Source organism: Lissotriton vulgaris, chromosome 2_1 (genome assembly GCF_964263255.1).
Source record: "Lissotriton vulgaris chromosome 2_1, aLisVul1.2, whole genome shotgun sequence".
Lineage (NCBI taxonomy): Eukaryota > Metazoa > Chordata > Amphibia > Caudata > Salamandridae > Lissotriton > Lissotriton vulgaris.
This window is the reverse complement of record NC_141687.1, coordinates 2,126,997,705-2,127,021,337: the sequence shown is the minus strand read 5'-3', so window position 1 is coordinate 2,127,021,337 and position 23,633 is coordinate 2,126,997,705.

Here is a 23,633-nt window from a genome sequence, read left to right as displayed (position 1 = left end):
AAAAACAGTGGTCCCTACTCGTGGACACAATGGTATACTGAGCTAATAATCACACACCTGATAAGTGTTATGTCTTTTGTCCAGCCGGACAAGGAATTTATTTAACAATTTTCTTAATAAAACTGAATGAACACATTAATAACAAGTGGGCACAGCCGTGACCCACAACATTCAGACAAAACAACGAACAGAATGGTAAAAGGAGCAAAGCAAAAATATGTCTGTGTACTTGTAGTCAGCGTTACAGACAGAGATTGTTATAACCACACCATTGCATTTCACAATATTTTAAATGTCATATTGCATAAGGGATTGTTTTGGTCGACGACGTTTCGATGCCTAAGTTAAATGAGGGGCATCATCATCAGGACAAAAATATAGTCATTTTAGTCTTTAAATATTACACTGCCTTTTAACGCAATTCGATACATTTATACATTACATGGGAAAAAGGAGGAGAAAAAGGGAGAGAAGAATTACATGAAATTAATCATGTTGTATTGGAAATTTGCACCCTCATCTCTTCCATTAAACCAGAGTATATTCATGTGCTCGTGGTGGAGAAAAACGGCGCATGGTGGAACTCAGTGTCCAGGTTTGCGAAAGACAACAGGGAAATGACTTCATCGTGTAAGAGGGGTGTATTTGAGTGCCAGTGATGACAAAATAGCGGCGCATTGAGGAGCAAATTGTCAAGTACCGTGAGGGCAGACTATTTAGGCGCAGTGATGGAGACAAGTGTTCCAAATTTCGATTTGACACAGTGACCGGAGTAAGATCGGTCGGAAATGTTGGTAAGGAAGGTCTATAATGCCACAGGAGCATTGCCCAACACGTTGGCCCACGCAGTGACGGTTCAGACGCCAGACTCCATCTCCCCTGTGAACAGCGCCATCCGCCTGACCTCCTGGTCCAATGCCAACAACGACGAGACACGCAAGGGCATGAACTCAATCCACTCAGGATCTCCGTCAGACCCGTGCCCACACCACGTATTTAACAAAGCAGATGCAGCCATCGCACCCCAACTACGGAAGGTAATCAACATCTCCTTCAAAACAGCGACATTCCCAGAAAGCTGGAAGCATGCCGAAATCAACACCCTCCTCAAGAAGCCCAAGGCAGACCCCGAGGACCTCAAGAACTTCCGGCCCATCTCCCTGCTCCCGTTCCCAGCAAATGTCACTGAGAAAATCGTCAACAGGCAATTGGCCAGCCACCTGGAAGACAACAACATCTTGGACCCATCCTAGCCCGGTTCAGACGAAACAGCACCGAGACAGCCCTCAACGCTGCCACAGATGACATCAGGCGCCAACCAGACAACGGCCCTCATACTCCTGGACCTGTCGGCCACCTTCGACACGGTCTGTCATCGCACTTTAAAGACACGCCTCCTAGAAGCCGGAATCCAAGAGAAGGCCCTTGACTGGACCACGTCCTTCCTCTCCGCAGAACCCAGAGCGTCTGCCTCCCACCCTTCCGATCCGAAGCCACAAACATAATCTGCAGCATCCCGAGGGCTCATCCCTCAGCCTGACGCTTTTCAACATCTACATGGCCCCCCTCGCACAAGTGGCCCGCCATCACAACCTCAACATCATCTCCTACACCGACGACACCCAGCTCATCCTCTCCCTCAAGGACCCACACACCGCCAAAACCAACCTCCATGAGGGAATGAAGGCCGTCGCCGACTGGATGAGGAGCAACCGTCTGAAGCCGAACTCGGACAAGACGGAGGTACTCATCCTCGGACCCACCCCCTCAACCTGGGATGACTCCTGGTGGGCGACAACACTGGGAACAGCACCAACACCCACCGACCATGCATGCAACATAGGATTCATCCTCGACTCCTCCCCCTCCATGGCTAAACAGGTCAACGCCGTCTCCTCCTCCTGCTACAACACCCTGTGCATGCTCTGCAGGATCTACAAGTGGATCCCGACTGAAAGAAGAAGAATGGTGACACAGGCCCTCGTCAGCAGCTGACTTGACTACGGCAACACACTCTACGCAGGAATCCCAGCCAAACACCTATGACGACTACAACGCATTCAAAACGACTCCGCCCGACTGATCGTCAACGTCCCTCGCCGCAGCCAAATAACGCCCCCACCTGAGAGACCTACACTGGTTCTCCGTCGACAAGAGGATCACCTTCGAGCTCCTCACCCATGCACACAAAGCACTCGATCCAACGAACAACCTCCGGTGGCAGATCCTTCTCCTACCTCGCCACCAAGACCTGGAACACCCTCCCTATCCACATACGGCAGACCCAAGACCTACTGGCCTTCAGAAGACTCCTCAAGACCTGGCTCTTCGAGCAGTAGCAGCCCCCCCCCTCACTCCCATCAGCGCCTTGAGACCCTCACGGGTAAGTAGCGCGCTCTACAAGTACTCTGATTGATTGATTGATTGATTACTGGATTCCTGCACCAGCTTTTCTCCTTTCCTTGGTTTCTGGTGCTCCTCTACTCCTACTGGGGCCCACAAGTCCAAACTGGTCCTTAGGGGGTGTAAGGGAGCCAGACTCACTGGTCCTGGAGAGACCCACTGGTCCTGGAGTCAACTGTAAGCTATCAGGGCATCAAGGGGTTTGTACTTCCAGCTGTCCATGGTGATGCCGCTCTCCAATTTCAGTGTCCACCTCTCTCGCTCCCCCTTGTGAAAGACCTTCAAAGTGGAGGTGGAAAGTTCTAGATACCAGACACCTGTGACCAATGCTAGGGTGCCACATCACCCCTTAACCCTTGTCCCATGCCTCCTGCACACCATGCTGGGACAATCCAAGATGGTGGCATCAATTTGTCTCTGTGCGCATCTCCTCTGGGGTCTCAGCTCCACCCCTAGCTGACATCACTGTCAGGGACCTTTCCACCAAAACGCCACAGGGGAGCCCCCTCCTGTGTTTTCTCCAGATGTCTGGACTTCCTCCTTTGTTCAGTGGCCTAGGCCGTCCCAATCCTGGTATTGTGTGATAGCTAATTAACGGATGCAGGTTTTCTTCCAAATCTCTTCGACCTCATGACGACCAATAAGGTGTACATGTAGGTTCTTAGAACTTGCATTTTCAAACTTGGTGCACGTGTTTGACCATACTTTAATGCCTTCGTGGACTTTGCAGGCCTATGGGAAGCGAACCCTCAATTTAAGGCAGATTTCCCACTATGTATATAATAGTTACACTGCATATAAACCAGTGAACCCTACTGACCAAACATCCCGCACATTTGCACCCACATGTGCCTACATGTTCACATGTTACCAGCAAAAACCCTCTTACCCTAGTACGATGCAGGAATCTTATCTTAAAAGGATGGCACTTATGGTATGAGCAGTATGTTTATCATGTGATTACTGTGGGTGAGACACAAGTAGGGAGACTCACCCACAGTAAAAAGTCCCAAAAAGTGGTGATCAAAAAACTAAAAATCTTGGTGGATTAATGGGCAGAGCCCATTTTGCTACACCTCAGGATTGTCCACTCCAGATATGTATAACAGTGCATTTGAGGTCATTAAATGAATAACAGCTTGAGGGATTGTGCTTTTGCAAGATCTCTTTGGTAAGAGTACAAAATATGTATAACCCAGTTAGTAAACAAAACTACCATATGTTGCCCAAAAAAACATTTTTCAGTATGTCGGCAAACTACCTAATGCTAAACACCACAAAGAGTGAATTCTTCCTCTGCTTACAGCGTCAAACATTCTTCACATCCCAACTGACAGATAAAGTCAAAACCATTGAATTCACCCTCACCTCAAACCTCTCACTCAAAGTACATATTGGCAAGACATGCAAAACAGCCTGGATCCAACTCTTTCTCTAGAAAATGTTTAAATCTTTTCTCCCAGGAAGAGACTTCTGAACAAGCCTTAGCCATCTACCACATAGCAGGAGGCTTTCCTCGCTCCTCTGAAAGGCATCCTTTTTGCAGCAGTATTGCTTAACAAGGGGTAGACAGACATCGAACAACATCACCCTGGCGATAAACAATCTACACTGGCTGCCCCTGCACCCCGCACACCTCCCAATCATCTTCAAGATCGGCTATTTCAACATTTATAAGGCCTTTTACACCAAAACCCGCGATTACCTAGCTACCAAATTAACAATATCTAGTTGTCACTGCCAGATGAGGAGCTCCGATATTGACAGATTGCAGACTAAACACTAGAGGAAGGAGAAAACAAGAATACAACCATCTAGAACAACATCAAAAAAGCACCAACGCTCCTATAATTCAGGAAGAAAATGAAAACTTATAGCTTGAAGTTACACTACCTCAGATAAACTTCTCATACATTTCACTAGCTCAACCTCCTCCTTTTCCCCCGAAATAATAATGCAGCAAAATGCTGTCTCTCATGCAGCAAGCAGTAATCGATAGTATAGCTTGTAAACCAATAGAACCTAGGCTTAGAATATTCATAAATACAAGAAGTGGGCAACAGAAATATCTACTTAGTGCTTGTTTAGTATGATAACACTTACTGAGTAACCACTATGGGCTAGATGTAGGTGGCTAAATACCGGTCAGTAAAGCCAAAATTTGGTAAAATTCGGCTTTACCAACCGGTATTTATCCCTGTGCAATGTATGTATTACCGAATGCCATTGGTAATAACAAATCGGTAAATCCAAGGAAAATTGTTACCGATTCCCTATTTACCGATCGGTGAACACTGAAACAAAAAATACCGAATCGGTAAATAAGGAATCGATAAAAAATCAGAATTGCAATGTAGCAAAGTTCGGTACTACCGAATATGTCCAACATCGGTATTAACGAATCGTTAGTTACCACTGATCTAGAGCAGGTGGTAATCAGGTGCAGTGCATACAAACAGCCCCAAAATGCAACAGTGTGAACACAATGGCGACCCTCTATGTCATAGCAAGGCGGCTACGTTTGGGAGCAGCAGGAGTGAGGTTTTGAAGACAGGAAGAGCGTGTGTACAGACTGCGTGTAACACTGTTCCAATTGACTGAGCCAGAAATCTATGACAGGTACAGGCTACACCCACACACCATTCTTGACCTGATATGGGACCTGGAACCATATCTTGAGCATCAGACACCAAGGGCGCACGCAATACCCCCCCAAGTACAGGTGCTCTGTTGCCTGCACCTCCTGGCATCAGGAAGTTATCAGGGTGTGATAGCCGCAGCAGGTGGTGTGTCACAGAGCTGCCTATCCCGTGCTCGTTCATGTGTGACATCTCCCTATGCATTTACCGTATCGCTCTCCATTGCAGGCGCTGGACCTTTAGCATGTTGCCTTCCAGCCCAGCAAACACACTGTCACCTTGCTCGGAGATTTGAGGACTGGTTGGCCTTGCCCTGCGGTGTCTGATGGATGTGTGGGCGTGCTCTGATGGTTTGTCAGACCTTTCCATGTTGCCGTCCTCAGCCACTGGTGACTGTTGGCCCCATGTGCCCTCCTCCTCCAACACCTCCATCTGCTGGAGGGTGGCCACAGCATGCCTCCTCCCTGATTGTGGTGGTGGTGGTGTTGATTGTGGCAGTGGGGATAGAGTTGGTGGTGATGACAGCATTGTCTGGAGCTGTGGTGATGGTGGGGATGGAGAAGTAGTTGGTGGTGGTGCGGTGGTTGTGTGCCCTGCAGGCGACTGCTCCACCTCCTGTTGTCTCCCCTCTGGCCTGGGTGCCTTTCCTCTGCTCTCCTCTGCTGCACTGCGAGATGTCTCGCCTGTAATGACAGAATGTAGATATACACACTTATCTGGCAGCATTTGCATTGCATTAAACATTATGCCTGCCAATCACACTGACTGTCCTCTGCTGGCTAATTGCTGTCACATGCTTTTGGGTTTGCTAAACTGACTGTTCTGAACATGTGTTTCCTGAGACTACATCTCCCACAATGCATTGCAGGATATGTGTGAAACATGGACTGGAATGGGAGTCCCTATGCCTCTCTGGGGATTGGGGTTTGGGAGAGGGAAGCACAGTATGCTGGGCATGCTTCTTACCTTGTTTTCTGGCAGCTCTGGTGAGCTGTCTGCGTCTCCTACGCCACTCACACTCTCCGGCTGGAGGGTGGACTCTACCATGAGTTCCAGTGCTGGTGGTGCAGGTGCTCTGCTCCTCCCTCCAAAAGTTTTGCTGGCCTGCCTCTGCCTCTCCGCCATCCTTGCCTTCGCCGTCTTCATCAGGTCATACCACCTTTTCTTAATGTCCTCAATGGAGCGCTGGGTGACCCCAATGGCATTTATTTTGCTCTGGATCCCAAGCCAGATCTGTCTCTCTGAGACTCTGACACATGGAGGGACTGCTTGCCAAAAAGCTTTTCATGGTCCTTGCTGACGTCTTTGATGAGGACCTCCAGCTCCTTTTCACTAAACTTCATCTTCCTTTTTCTTTCTGCTCCCTCCTTCTCTCTCTCCTGGTTTACCATTTTTTTAGTTTTTTTTTGTGAAAATGAGAGGCTGTGTTGCTCCTGGCTCCTCTGCTCACATACCTGCCTCACACTCAGCTCCATGTTCAGTGCAGCGGCCTGGGTGTGGCCACTTCCTGTTTTGGAGGTAATTGGGATGCACAGGATTGGAAGATTCATCAAATTCCGAATTTTTACATTATCGATTCGGTATTTACCGATTCGGTATTGGATTCGGTATTTACGAATCGGTATTGGGGTTTTGGAAAAAAAAAATTACGGATACCTTTTGATTCGGTATTTTCTACTGAATCTTTACGTATATCGGAGATACCGATTCCTTAATACCGAATCGGTAAAAAACGGTATTAAGGAATTGGTATTTCACGTTTACCTACATCTGGCCCTATGTCAATAATATTTGGGTCAATGCTTTTACAAAATTATTTAAAAATACAAAATGTTCTTCATTTTATTGTAGATTTACAAAGTAATCTCTGCATATAAAAATATTTTTAGTTGTACTAAATGTATTTGCATACAGTTTTCTAGAAGCAAATCGATCATACCTGGATCACAACAATTCAAGATCATTTTTACATTTTAGTAATCTCATTTAGATGCATAGCACATTGTTTAGTGATTACTTTTGTGGAAAACGAGGAATGTTCCAATTTGAAAAGCAGAGTATACTGCCTTTTGCTCCTATCATTTCATTACTTGTATCTTTTTCCTCGTGAATTTTACATTTTTGTTAGTCCTTTTGGAGAGTACAGTCAACAGGTTTCAGCAATACAGGACTGATATAAAAACTCATTTTAAATTCTGTTTCGAAAAATAATTAACTAAGTGGTTATAGTTTAAAGGAGAGGCATACTGAGCCTTTCAAGTATTTTTCTGTTGGTATATAGATAATAAACTTGTGTCGTTTATCTTATTATGGTGCTTACAAAATTATTTTGTTTTAGACGGAATAAATATATTTTGCTGTCGTCACAGTATGTTCGTGGCTAATACGATAGTTCCCCCTACTGGATTTTCAGGGTAAACAAAATAAAATGATGGTGGTTATCAACAATTTGTGGCTTAGAGCCTGCAATTCTTCAACAAAAACAGAAATGTTGAGAAAAGTGAAAGGGTGCTGTAAATGAGATCAAAAGAAAGCCCTTTACACAGCTCAGGTCATGGTGCAGCTCATGTATGCAGGTTATTCTTTGTTGTTTCATCCCATTCCAACTACATCAGTTTAAAACAAATGTTAAATAATATATTAATGAAAACATTACGTAATGCAATGGTATTTTTCTCATTTCAATTAATCTTTAAAACAAATATCACAATTTACGTTCACACAAATCAAAGTACAGGAATTGAAAAACATAATTTAAGAATTCGAGTGAATATGTGCTGAACATGGCCATGTTAGAGGAGAGGGTGCGTTTAGTAAGAGCCATGTGGAGCCATATAGAAAAGAGAAAAGGTCAAATATCTTAAGGATTTTCAGGTGTTTTCCTTCTAAAATGTACTGTCACAATAAGTAAGGCAGTTGCAGCTCATTAGCTTCTTGTATGCGGCCATCGACTAGAATTAACCAAATAACTAAATCATTTGCATTGTTGTCATCTTATTAATGTTATAGAGGACTTTAACGTAAAATCTCAGAACTGTAAATATTACTGTACATGACATCCAAAATGTGCGCAGACTTGAATATTTGGAACACACTACCCCAGATTAAGATCAAATAATTTGATTTTGGTAGTAAATGAAACAAAAAAAACACTGTTTCATCTGGTGATTCTCAAGTCTACACATACTCTTACAGTCAACAGAGGTGCTGGCTGACCCTTAAGGCTACCAGGCAAATGACGGAACTGTAAGCTCCATTGAAGACACTAGGAGCTATCGCCGAAATAACGGCACTTCATCGCACTCAAAGTCGTGATAAATGTACTCCACCATTCACAATCTGGTGCTGACAACCCACAACACCAGTTTCCCAAGATAGCAGCCACAAAATACATTGCCACAGTGGACCCCTGAAACTATCGCTAATGAGATGCAGAGTAGGCGTTCCCGTGCAAAAAGCCCCAGCAACACCACACCTCAACATTCACAACAACCAGCCAGATCGGTAATAAGAACAAAAAACACGCGATAAGGCTTGTTACCAGCAGGAAATTAACACCTGCTCTGACTTGGTGTAAAGTCGGACCACAGCCTGCACCACAAAAGAGAGCACAGCCCACAGCCACACCTGAAGACAAACAGATGCCATGGAGCTACTGAACAATGAGCATGGACACCCAAGAGGGCCACAAAACCCACCAACACAACACCCAGGCCCGCAACATCCCCCCGTCCCTCCCCAAACCCCAGACCAAGAAACTGCACACCAAAAGCCACGAATCCCAAAACAAATATTCTGCCTGATGTCGCCCAAGCAGGAAAATCAACATTCATGCGTGGCCAGAAAATGGAGATTCACTCATACAGCAATGCAACCACCAACACAAAACACCGTAAAAACAAATACCAAAACAACCATTCGTATGAGACCGGATGCTCCTCACTGGACAATCCATAGGGCACAGCTTGGATCACTAAATCCAACAGAAGAAGGTGTGCCATGCCCCAACAAAGGAAAGAGAGGGAGAGAGCGAGGGAGAGAGGTAAAGTGAAATTGCCTTGCAGGACACCTGGCTCCACATGCCAACATGTGTGTGTGCATCGCCATTCGTACACCATGAGCCCAAGGCCATGTCCCAATCTCATCGCCAAAGCCACATCACATCCCAAAAACATAAGTAGAAGTCAGACAAACATCAGGGATGAAAGCTCATTGTGCCAATGCAGAAGGTGGGAGGACACCTGCACATCTGACCTTGGTCTAGAACCCACCTGGAACACCCTGAGAGAGAAGCCATGGCAGGTGTGGATGACTCTCACATCATGCATAGCGCTAATAGCTCATCCATGCCCCACACACAGAAGCCCCTGCCATGGGTACCCCTGTATGGGATGCCCTTGACACTCACAGAAACAGCATTCCATTCAGCCCAACGTTGCACACACATTTGAATCATTGCTCAGAGCAGTGGCATATCCTCCACACAACTGCCGCAGTTCAGAAGAGTGCCGGTTCCACGAGACGCACCAAGGCAATAACAGGCCATACTAGGCACATGCACAGCTCCCATCACCCGGAACACTACCCTGCACATATGCTGCATTTACTGGGCACAGTGACACTGGCAGTGCTCTGCTTCCACATTGCTTATGTCACCTGCGTCCCGCCCTGGTTCCACTACCGAACATGCACATTTGAGTGTCCCATGGAAGTCTGCCTATCCAAAACAATCGTAGATGAATTGTACTATGACTTGAGTGTGCACCCCCTGTTGGAACACGAACAGGAGTGTAACCGAGACAGCCGTGCATGGGATGCCTTGACATACTGTGTATGTATTGGCTGTTGTGCATGGGGGATTGCACAATTCCTTGTGTGCAGTGACCACATAGAGGCGCTCCCCTATTGTGCTGTATTGCGAATTGGTAAAATGGCATGGGCAGAGCACACCTGGCCGGACCAGTTAATAGATTATCTCACCCAGGTGTTCCTTGAACATGACAATGACTTACTATTGGAGCATATTTCCCATGTAGCAGCGCAGGCATTCATGGCCGAGTAACTTCGTCCCTGCAGCCACATCCGATTATTACCCACAGCACATGTCCCAACAACTTGTTGCATCATGGGGATTGCTCACATATACCACCACAACAGAGGACACTTCTGTCATTGTCTGGACTATGGATGCATGTGCATGGCACAATGCGTGTGTACACACACTTGTGCAAGGTGATGCAGGTCCATGGTCGGAGCAACACAGTGTTGTTTCGCAACATTGCCAATTTGGACACACTGCTGGGGGAGAGCACACACATGGTAATGTAGCAGAACTTATGAAACTGTCGGACCCTTTAACCTGACCATTGTCAGCAGTGCAGACAACCAGAGCACTCCGGTGGCAGAGCACTATGCAAATCCCATTGGCAGTGAGTTGTGCCCCCTCATACGGGGCAATGGGGAGACGCCAAACAACACATGACTCATCCAGCAGGGCAAGTTGGGCTGGGAGCATTGCCATCCATGATGATTGTCGTACATTTGTGCACCACCATTTCCTAAACCTCGACATGTACCCATGCTGCGTGCAAGTGTCTTAAGCAAGTCCCTGACTGTTGTGGCCGTTGCCTCGTCCACATTGATACGCACATCCCAATAAAGTCTATGCCACCCCACTGCTGTCTAAGTGTGAGGTGTGTTGATTTGATTGTCCACTCGTGTGCCACAATGAGCATCATCCCTACATAAGGAGGAACCCCCGCGGTGGAAAAACCACAGTCCTTTGGGGATTGAGAAGTGATTAGGAAGTGGGAGGGTGAAGTCCGCAGCAGGATTGCTATGCAATTGGCCAGCTGTGATTAAACGGGAGTCCATGTCGGGGTCCGGGCGAATGTCGCTGAGTGTTCCGGGGGTCAGTAGGAGGTGGTTCCCAGGGCATAATGAATAGGTCATCACCAGGCAGGGACCGGGTATATGGCGATGATGGATGCTCCTTCCTCCTTCCTCACACAGTAATTCCCATCCCCTTCTTACTACCCTGGTACAGGTTCTGTGTCCGGTGAGTCCGATGTGTGTGGCGGCGGGATGGCTGCATCACTGTATGCCACTGACACAACAGACTGCGAGGGTGATGGGGCAGCATCACTGTATGCCATGGGCACATCAGGGGTCAGAGCTGTGTGTGTCGATGTTCCTGCTGCAGTCATCTGGGAGCGGCTCAGTGGCAGCAATGGCAAGATGAAGTACTGCAGGGCATTGAAGTTCCCAGATACTACTCACTGATGTCCAGCTGTGGGAGACATACTTCAAGCCTGCATCTGCTCCATGGTCTCCATTGGCCTCCGCATCTGTGCCAACTTCATGCTGTAATCACTGGTGCCTGTCTGACCAGAGAGTTCTTGTAGTAGATTCATGGCCCCAGTGAGGTTAGCCAAGGTCTGTGGCGGAGCATGGTGCATACAGGGTGTGTCCAATAGGGACTGTACATGGTCCCTGATGGGACAGACACCAAGGTAGGTCATCAAGTTTGGCTGCCTTGTGTTTGAAACCCACCCACAGCTGTTCAGCCAACTCCACCTGGCAACTCCACACACGTGTTGGAACTCCATGTATTGGTCGGGGGTGCTGGGAAACAGCCGTGGTGGTGTATGTTTCCTGATGTGGGGTCTGTGCAGGTGGTGGGCTCACCTCCGGGCAGCTGGCGTGCCTTTTCCTGAGGATGGGGTGTGGAGACTGTCCATTATCCTTTGGAAGGTGTCTTGACATATGTGCAGGTTGTCCTTTTCATCATCAATGATGTGAGGTGTGGTGTGCCCTGCAGGAGGTGTTGTTTGTCCCTCTGCAATGTGAAAGGTGAGATGCAGGTTAACAGAGTAACACATGTATGTTGAAGTTTTGCAGATGTTTAATTCAGACTGCATGCCAATGTACGTTGTCACATTTTTGGTGGAGCTCACTATTTGATGGCAGTCAGTGTGTTTTTCGACTACATGACGGATGTGTGGTAGTACCCGTGCATTATCATCATACAGTGTCAGGCAATGCCAGATGTGAGTGTACAGTTGCTACGTACATGCAGGACCTGTTGTGAGCCAATGGCCTATGCTTTTGGTGTAGCACTTTGTACCACATTGCCGTCATTGCTGATGTTCTGTGATTGCTATGTGTGTGTGAGGCATTGTGGGGGAGTTGCCCCTGCAGCTCTGATTTTGTGTAGCCTTCTCCCTTTGAGGGGGATTGCCTTTGAATTGTGTGCATTTTGGGGCCAGATTTGTGCTGATATGTGCAGATATGTGCTCTCTGATAGATTTTGTGGCCTGGTGCATTCTTTGTCTGCTGCGTGTATTGTACCGCATGGGTTGTGTGTGCACGTGGACATGTCAGAGTGTGGCGTGCCGCTTTACAGATGTGATCCGCACTGAGCTACCTCCATGTCGGTTCGTGGGCCATCTCACGTTATTGGGCTGCTGCCATGCTGTCGGGCATGCATTGTTACTTGCATGGTCAGTGTGGGTCACTGAGCTGCTGCTTTGCTGGATTCAGCACATGAGCATGGGTCGGTTGTGATATTGGTGATCTAGGGCCCCTTTGTGCACATTGTGGACGTTGGACTACTTGGAAATTCAATGTGTGCTGCAGTGTGCCAAGGCTATCAGTGACATGTTCCACGATCATTGTGGGTGTGCAGTGTGCTACACATAATTGTGCATGTGTGCCATTATTCCCGTATCCCCCTGTCCCCCTCATCCCTGGTCATTACTCACCCTGTTGCTGTTCGGTCCGGTCGGGCCCCAATTCCTGCCACTGTCTCCAAACTGCTGACTGTGGCTACCATTTTCTCCAGCTCATTAGTCTCCTCTTGTGTCACAGGACTCCCACCTCCAGTCGCCCTTGCTGCCTTCCTGTTGGCGGAGAGCTTCTCCTTGGCTTGGCTGTGCACTTCATGCCAGCGCATCTTGACCTCCTCCATTGACCTCCTCGACACTCTGACTGCAGTGACGTTGGTGACGATGTACTGCCATATTTCTGTTTGGGTTGCCAGTGCCGCAGTGGAGGTGCCGAACAATTGTTGATTGTGTCCTATGACCTAAGTGGCGATGATCCGGTCTTCCTGCGGACTGAACCCCCTTTTTCCTCTTCCTCTTCTCCATGCCCTTCCCCAAACACGGGGTTCCATGCAGGTCCTCCATGGGGCTTTTGGAGTTTGGCTTGTCCTCTGCACTCGGACCGGGTGCATCCATGGTGCTACGCAGTTAGAATTGGTTCTTTTTTTTCTCTTTCTTTTATAGTGCATTTTCCCACAAGATACATGTGATTTGCAGGCCTGTGGCTGGTTTTCTTAGATTTTTGTCGCTCAATTTGCCTCATCGCATTTTTTTACGTTTGTGTATTGCATTTTCACGTGGACATTTGCCAGGTTGTCTGGTGTCTATCGCATGCTACTGCCACGTTGTTAATTCCACTTTGACACGGGGTTATTCTTCCTCGATAGGCTGCGATGTTGAAAGCTGCAATACACTACTCTTGTGGTAGTTATCACACGTTCTTGAGAATATACCCCTAAGGTGGTTCCCTCCTGGGTTGAGGTTGCTAGATCCTAGGAGCTCACATTCCTCCTTATTGTCATCTCTATAGATGAAAATATGTTTCTGAAGCTCCATTGAATGTGGCAACTTCTATACTGCAGATGAGCACGCGGTTCAGCTTGTAATAATATTGTTCCCCCCCTGACAAGTGCTTTCACAACCCATATTCATGGTGTACCATTCTGCATTAGGAACAATTCTCCATGCAGTGCTAAATTTGGCCCGCCAGCACTCATTTTTGTGGACATCACTTATTTTACCTCATCAGTACAACATCCATTTGAGTACATCCTAATTCCTCACTGCTCATCCCTACTCTCATCCCTATGTCTCATCTATCATCCCTACTTCTCAAACCTGCTTCTTATTCATCATCCCTTCTTCTCATCCCTACTTCTCATTCATCAGCCCTACTTCTCATCCATGCTTCTCATCCATCATCCCTACTTTTCATCCCTCATCCCTGCTTCTCATCCTTACTTCTCATTCATCAGCCCTATTTCTCATCCCTGCTTGTAATCCATAATTCCTATTTTGCATCCCTACTTCTCGTCTATCATTCTTACTTCCCTTCCATCGCCCCTACTTCTCATCCATCATCCAGACTTCTCATATCTACTTCCCATCCATCGTTCTTACTTTTCACCCCTACTTCTCATCCATAATCCCTGCTTCTCACATATCATCCTTACATCTCAGTCTTACTTCTCATCCATCATCCCCACTTCTCATCCACTTACAACCCCTTATGTGCCTCACATACTGGATATTTTCGAGACAAGGTGACTGGAATTTAAACTTAAACAACATGCACTATTCTTTCCCTGCACCATTGATGAACTTCACATATCATTACTTCAGTGCTTCTTGAGGTGTCAAAAAAGACTTATTCTGACACTTTTAAATTATACAGATTTGCATGTGTTTGATTTGGTAGTATATGCGTACAGTGTTTATTTGCTCTGCACCTGTAATACTTGAACGCTACTGTGATTACTAAAGTGGTATTTGAAGTAAATTCAATACAATCACAGAACTTTAAATCTCAGTCGCAGTTGCCGAATCCAGATGTCACTCTGAACGTCACAGGAATCTGATGCATGTGTGCAAGACATAATACTATCAAACTTAGTTCAAACCACATACAAGATTTTTTTTAAATAATGCAAGTGCATTACATTTAACAAGTACTATTCATCAATGTAGTACAGGTAGCTTTCAGGCGTGAATAAGTGTTAAATCTCTTTTTTATTACCCTAATGCAGGTGAAATATGAAACTGTGACATTTTATTAGGCCTTACTCATTGCAATTCTGTATACATAGCTTTAGTTTAATAGATGAGTCATTTGAAGAAAGAATGACTTATGCATGCAGGAGAAAATGGAGCAGCATAATCTACAGGGAACCTTATCCATCTTTTAATCTTTAGACATTTGAAGGATAAATCAAATGACAGAATGAGAATGTCTCACTCAAAACACGAAAAAATATTCAAGCTGACTGTAATTCAAAGTACGGTGAGCCTTTTAATCACGCAACCAATGAGACGATTCAGGTTTTCATACCAAGGATAATAATTTATAAGGCAATCTGCTCATTATATGTGCAATTTTTGTTGTATCTAATGGTTTTGTCAGTGTTTGCAATCCAGGAAACAGCTACTTTGGAAATTAAAAAGTTAAACAATATCATATTTGTTACTTGTTCAACACTCTGTGGTTAGAGTATTGAAAATGTTCTCATTTAAAGAAAGAGAATGAGGTGTAAAAAAATCTATCTGCGTCACTGAAGGCCCTCGACTGGGTTATCAACTCGCTATATGGGTGAGAAAGCCAGATATGGGTTTAGCTGTGCGCCTGTGAGTTTGTTAGGATGCACGACTATCAAAATGAGGGTGAAAGACCACAATGCGCTGTAATTATGGTGACCACCTTTCCACTTTTTCCACGGACCTCCCATTAGTTCAGGGTGGCATCCATTGTCCGTTATGTTTTCTCTTATGGATGCCTTTTATCCATAATTATAGGGATAGTCAATACAGTGGTAAGGACTGCCACAGCGCGCCTCCATATGTAGTGGCTACCTGTAGGTCTCAAGTAGAGTGACTCCAGCAGCCAGGAGAGCCCACCGCTTGCAGGAGGCATGGCACCGGCCGCAGGCCCGTATGAAGCGTTTTCATACAAGAGTCCTGCAGCCTCTCTGGCTTTTCTGCCCCTGTAGCACAGTCACCTCTTTAAACCTCTGCACCAAAGTCAGGATCAGTTCATAAGTTTACCTGGTCGACCTTCACATTACTCACTGAGGGAAAAAGCCAACTATGATATAGCGAACTATCTTAATATATGTTCATGGAATATCCGGGGTTTAACAAAGGAGAAAATCGAACGACTAACCACAGGCCTTCAGAAGACCCAGCACATATTTGCTCTCCAAGAAACTTGGGCACTGGAGAATACCATTTGGGAAGACTTCACTGTTATTGAATCACTCGCTATACCATCCGCTGTAGGTGGTCATGCCTCTGGAGGTGTGCTGATCGCCGTGAAGAACACTTTGTTCGTAAACCTATTACCACTCTATAAAGGCAAAGGTGATTATATCTTTATCAGCATCGAGACCCAGTGCCAAGAAAAGGAAAAATTAAAGCAAAAAATCTTCCTCGGCTGTGTTTATTTGCATCCCTCCAAAATAAGACGAGAGGCTACATTGAGAAAAATGCTACCTGATATAGCCAATCTCGAAGTTCACTTTCCGAATGACATATGGCTGGTAATGGGTGACTTCAACGCCAACCTAATGGAGGCTGACTGCACCCCACTCTCTCAACTATCTTTAATTAATGATATGTGGGCAATCCCGGAGATAAAATCTCAGTTCCAACGGAAGGAAGCCAAAGGGATAAAATTGGCAACACAATTAAATCAACTAGGCTTGCGCATTTTAAACAGAAGAATTGCTTCGGATCAACCGGCTGCATATACTCACATATCCCCCTCACGAATGGCTACCCTGGACTTCATTTGGATATCAGTAATTCATCTCCAGTTGATACGGCAGTGTTTGGTAACCCAGTCTTCAGACAGCGATCATGCTATTTTAACGTGCAAAATTGATCTTTGGCAGTTTCATCGCCCAAATATTCCTCTGATTGGCAATGAATCGAACTTACAGAACGTAAGACAATTGAGATGGTCTGAGGAAAATCGAGATGTAATAGAAGCGGAAGTGGACGACATGCTGATCAAATGGGCCCCGAATGGCACAAGTCACCTGACGGCATTCTTATGGGAAAGTATAGTTACCAATTTCAGGGAAAAATTAGCCCCATAGCTAACAAAAAGTATAGCTAAAGATCTTCCGGTTCCAATTACCCTTTTAGAGCAAAAACAACTCCCAATTACAATAAAAAACTAATTAAATAAACTGCAGCGAATTACCGCCAACAACGAAAGCGCATATAAATCTTTGCGGAGCCAACTATCATCTACCAGAAAAGAATACAGGAAAGCCAGGTTTACTCTAAGGAAATTGGAGGAAGAACACCATTGGGCAGCGTCCCACGAGATCATAAAATAAAAGGACCAAAGGAAATTCTGGAATTGGGTAAACAAGGCTGCAAAAACCACCAAACCTAATTGTGCGACTAACATCTCACCTGCTGACTGGGAGATCTATGTCAAAACTCTCTATACAGCACCATACGCTAACAATTGCAATAGGCCTTCCATCTGCAAGAAACCGAATTCCCAGGATGATACGTCACTAACTGACAAGATAACCCCAAATCAAATAGCGCTAATCATAAAGAAAATGCGTTCAGGAGGTGCCCCAGGACCCAATGGTATTCCCACCCAAGTATATAAAGCTTCTGCCAAGAAATGGGCATTGATGCTGGCACTACTTTTTGAGGCAGCAATACTGGGAGGTCCTATCCCAACTTCTTGGCGAGGATCACTACTAGTTCCCATCCACAAAAAAGGCTTGCGCTCTAGTCCCGACAACTATCGGATGAAAGCCCTCCTTGATGTGGACGGGAAGGCATATGCAAGTGTCCTTTTATCCGAACTAATAACATGGGTGGAACACTGGCTTCCAAAGGCGCTGTCATACTGAAGATAACCTGATCTGTATTGACCATATGATGGGCTTCATTGATTTTCGGAAAGCTTTCAACATGATTCGGCCCAAACTCTGGGAAAAAATGGCGAAATGGGGCATTCCCCAGACATTACTGAACGCGCTAATTGCCTTACATACAGATACCTGGGTTAAAATAAGAGTCACCTCGCGATGGTAATCCACTAACAAAATCTATACTAACAGAGGACTAAAGCAAGGATGCATCCTTGCACCTTTACTATTCAATCTGTACCTTGCAGACCTCCCCGAATGGCTGTCCCACTGTCGAGCCTTCCCACCAAGAATCGGCCCTATAAAAATCCAATAATATGCTGATGACACCATTCTTCTCGATCAAACCCAGGTGTGTCTCCAAAGACTCTTTGACTCCCTCGCTTCGTATTGTAACACCAATACATTAGAGATCAATGCCACCAAGACCAAAGTGATGGCAATATCCTCTTCGAAAACAAAAAAGAGCACTTGGTTTATTGAGGGGAAGGCATTGGAAACAGTCACTGCCTATAAATATCTTAGTGTTTTGATAGATAATAAAGGGAGACCGACCACGCATATAACTGCAATGCAGAGTGCTGCTCGAAGCCTCGAGGGGGCCTTCATAAGAACAAAGAGAGCCCTACACTTTCCGGACTATGCCCCACTAATAAAACTGATGGGTGCCAAACTTCTCCCAACAATATCTTTTGGCGCTATAACCTATAAAGATAAAATGACCAACTGGTTAGACAGAGCTCAATCATCATGCTTCCGCAGAGTTTTCCGACTGCCAAACTCAACCTCTCACGCCCAAATCCAAAAGGAATTCTCTCTATCTTCCCAGCACTGGATTATGAGTGCAAGATTCATCGCTTACAGCCTAAAAACAAAACTAGCCCGTTCCAACACTTTAAAGAGCTGTATAAGGTCATTGTTCAGCAATCCCGCCACATCATGGAGCAAATATTTGACCTTCTGTCTGGAAACTTTAAAGGCCAATGATATATGGTCAATTTCGCTGCCCATAGAGGCAAAAATCAAACTTTTAACTAAACAAGCAAAAATCCTTTCCTACGACCATGATGCAAAATTAATATTAAAGCTCTTCCACGGCAGCTGGGCCTCAAAACTCTATGCCCAAAAGAATTGCCACTTTATCTCTCATCGTCTATGAAACCCTATGCAAAACATCAATTAATGAGACTAGGTTTTGGCCTAATCCCACTGATGGCATACAAATTCGGCCAAGGATATAAGAAGGCCGCCTCCACCAAATGCCGCTTTTGCAACCAGGAGGAGGAAAACCTGATTCACATTTTGTGCATTTGCAGATGCTTACTAGCCCAAAGAACTTTTTGGCTCCGCCCGATTTGGATTTTTCTCAATATCAGGACATGCCAAGAAGCTTTGGAAGCATGTATGATGGGCGACTCTCCCCAGAAGGCAACGCGCTTTGTAAAATTTATATCTGAAATGAACCTTTTATTACCACCTGATGATCAAGAATGACCTCTAATTCCTGAAAATGTATCTCTTTTCATTTATCCTATGTGTTTATTGTTTTTTTATTAGAATTGATTAGTTTATCTTACTAAACTTTTAACTACGACTGTGCAAATTGCAACGATTTCAATTAATTGTGCAAATACATTTTTTACTTATTTTACTCACTGAGGGGCAAATTCTCAAGGAGCTATCAGCGAGTTATCAGCACTTTATCGCAGCCAAAGTTCACAAGCTGGTGCTAACAGCCCATATCACAAGTTTCCCTGTGATAGCAGCTGCAAAAAACATCGGCACAGATGACCCAGGCAACTATCGCTAATGAGATGCAGAGTAGGCGTTCCCGTGCAAAAAGCTGCAACACCACTCTGCAACATTTTCAGCGTACATCCAGATTGGCAATAAGATCCCAAAACAGGCGATAAAGAAACTAACACCTGCCTCGACCAAGTGTAAAGTCGGACGACAACCTGCACCAGAAAAGGGAGCCCAGCCCAGAGCCACGCCTGAAGAGCAACAGATGCCATGGAGCCACTGATCATGCAGCCCAACACCCAAGAGGGCCACATCACCATTTGCCACCACCCCCAGGACCACACCCCACCCCTGGACCTCCACCACCCCCCACCACCGGGCCAACACTCAGGCAGTGCAGGCAAAGACAGCGACCCCCTAAAAATGTACCAACCTAACAGACCCAACACCAGAGAATGACATTGCCCACCCCAGGTTCAAAGGGACAACCAACATCCCACTTCAGATAAAGCTGCTGGCCGTCCTACACGTGTTGGCCTCTGTTACCTTCCATCCAATAACTGCTAGAGTCGGAAGAGTCTCAAAGCCAGCCCAATACAAGTCCCTCACAAGGATTGTGGATGAATCATCACCTTGGTACAACACTATCTATACTCTCCCTCCACTGCGCAGGAACAGCTGGAGACCAAGCAAGGTGTCTACGCCATAGCTGGCCTCCCACATGTGTGAGGAGGCAATTGACTGCACACTCGTCCTACTTGTGCTGCCTGGCAACACTGCACACAATAACCGCAACAGAAAGCACACTTATTCCATCAATGTGCAGGTAATAGTGGACCACCCAGAAATCTCCACCAATGTCAACGCCAACCACCCAGGCAGTGTGCATGATTCCTACATCTACCAACAGTTCATCATCAACCAGGGCTTCCAGGTTGGCACCTACGGAAATGCACTGCTCGTTGGTAAGTACCAAATGAACACACCACACACAATCATGCAACTGACAACACTGGGAACGCAGATGTTACAAACTCACATACACCATGCCAAACAACATGCCCACCCACCAGACACAACAGCACAACTTACTGTGGGAACTTGGGCAAGCCATGCACATAAGCCATCAACTGCATGGCACCTCAGCCACACGATTGCAGATTGTGGGGAGAGGTGGAAACCAGGCAAGTGGCCCATGAATGAGAATATACACAATGCCAAGTGTGGCCTGGATGTGATGGTAGGACTGCAGAATGCAGACCACACACATATCCATGTCGACATACACCGCTGGTGTATGGAGTGTACTGGACGCAACCATGTCACCCCAACCAGTGGTGAAGCTTGTGGAAATGTAGCTTGTTAGGTCCTCCCGTTGACACGAGTGGAGTGGGCGTGTGCCAAGCCAGCATAGGGGTGTAAATAAACAGCACGTAGCTCTGGGCATGGTTCTCTTCCGGAATGCCCAACATCACTGCCAGGGCAGTGCCTTTCACCCGCCATGAGGCCGACTCCATCGCCGTGAGCTGTGTTGCCTGTGATCCTGTGCTCCTGCTGCACCCCAGGCCACTGGTCCTCGCACCCGTCTTTCCCCCCTAGCACACCCAGGCCTCAATGCTCACCTGCCGACACTGGCGTGTGTCGAAGAGTACCCACCACGTGCCGGTGCAAGCTCCAGGCCCGAGGCCCGTGATCCTGGCAACCTGCTACGACCATCACGGCCTCCGCGAGAAAAGCCTCCTTTCTTGTTTACGTACTCTACTGGCATACACAGCGTACTGGTAGGTCACACATTTATATATGAGTTTGATTACACTATAGTAGAGGACGATGTTTATGGCTGAGTTGAAGTTACTATACTCCTTCGATGTGGTGCCACCAAGTCTGTGCATAGCATTACAACCACACGTGTCTGTGAGCCCATGTCGACTACTGCTCCCGCCTACACTAAGCTCGAGAAGGTCACACATTTGGAACTGACTATTGATCATGCAATGACCGGGTGCACATGGCAATGCTGACTTTAAATCACAATACTCCTTCAATATGGTGACACCAAGTCTATGTATAGCATCATAACCACACGTTCCTGGGCCCCTTGCTGGAAATGCCTACCGCCTACACTGTGGTCGAGTTGGTCGCACAATTGGAACTGAACATCATTTTTCAATGGCAGAGTACATATCATTGCACGCAAGGAGAGGTGTAAGAGGATGATGCGTTGCCGTCGTGAGGAAAAAAGGATCATCGTTACGGAGGTGATCATACACTACCGACAAGTGCCCTGGTGTCACTAACTCTGTGCATCGTGAGCCAACGACACATGTCTGTGGGCCACTGCTGACTGCTGCCTCTGGCCTTCACTGCGGTTGAGTAGGTCACACATTTGGTACTGAGTCTTGATTTAGCAATGGCGGAGTCCATTTCATTGTATGGGCATCATCGCAGAACACATCCCCTCTAAGTCCCAGTGCCACTAAGTCTGTGCCCTGGAATTCATGGACACTCTCTGGTTGAACTTTGGTGGCGTCTGAGTCTATGGACTAGGGGGTTGTCTTCATCCTCATGTAGCTGATGCCAACTTGGTGGAAACAAGGCTGTAGCATTCCACTCCTCCATTTGCTGCGTCCGGACATCTATTGCCCTCTGCATCATGCCCTGGAGGACACCTTCCACTGTCCCCCGTAACCCTCTGCCACCTTCCCCTCAGTCCGCATGGCCCTACCTCAGTGGGCCGAAAGTCACCGTCCCGTGGCGGTGTGCCTGTGCCGGCCACAGTCTACCCAGGGCCACTAACTCTGTGCAGGGACCCTGTTTGATTGAATATTGGATGGCCTCTGAGACGATGGCCTTGAGGTCGTCAACGCATCACATTGAGTCCTGACTGGCCTGGACGTCGCATCACCTCAGTAGGCACAGGCCAGCATCACCAGGACCAACTCCAACCGCCATCTGCCAGAGTCAAAACAGTGATACTGGCAGACTAACGGAGTTGCTCACACCTGTTGTGGATGCCATCATCTGCCTGAAAAGTCTTCTCAGCACTCCAGGTGCCACTGACTCAGTGCTCCGCAACACATGGACCGTTATTGACTGGGTTCTGGGAATTACTACTTACCTACATTTGCCACCACCGCCACGAGAGTCATTTGGGCAGACAGCAGCAGGCGCGAAGGAACGCTGACATCTCCGCCGCCACCGCCAAGAGTCCCTGGACACCGGACTCCGCGCCGCCGCTCCGGGAGACCACAAATCCCGGCAGGCCTCGCGGCGGCGCGTTTGCAGTGACGCGGGTCGTCGCGCTGCTGAGGGCGCCAGAGCCCTTGAAAGGGAGGAGAGCCCCGGCAGAGCGGGGGGAATTACTACTTACCTACATTTGCCGCCACCGCCACGAGAGTCATTTGGGCAGACAGCAGCAGGCGCGAAGGAACGCTGACATCTCCGCCGCCACCGCCAAGAGTCCCTGGACACCGGACTCCGCGCCGCCGCTCCGGGAGACCACAAATCCCGGCAGGCCTCGCGGCGGCGCGTTTGCAGTGACGCGGGTCGTCGCGCTGCTGAGGGCGCCAGAGCCCTTGAAAGGGAGGAGAGCCCCGGCAGAACGGGGGGAATTACTACTTACCTACATTTGCCGCCACCGCCACGAGAGTCATTTGGGCAGACAGCAGCAGGCGCGAAGGAATGCTGACATCTCCGCCGCCACCGCCAAGAGTCCCTGGACACCGGACTCCGCGCCGCCGCTCCGGGAGACCACAAATCCCGGCAGGCCTCGCGGCGGCGCGTTTGCAGTGACGCGGGTCGTCGCGCTGCTGAGGGCGCCAGAGCCCTTGAAAGGGAGGAGAGCCCCGGCAGAGCGGGGGGAATTACTACTTACCTACATTTGCCGCCACCGCCACGAGAGTCATTTGGGCAGACAGCAGCAGGCGCGAAGGAACGCTGACATCTCCGCCGCCACCGCCAAGAGTCCCTGGACACCGGACTCCGCGCCGCCGCTCCGGGAGACCACAAATCCCGGCAGGCCTCGCGGCGGCGCGTTTGCAGTGACGCGGGTCGTCGCGCTGCTGAGGGCGCCAGAGCCCATGAAAGGGAGGAGAGCCCCGGCAGAGCGGGGGGAATTACTACTTACCTAC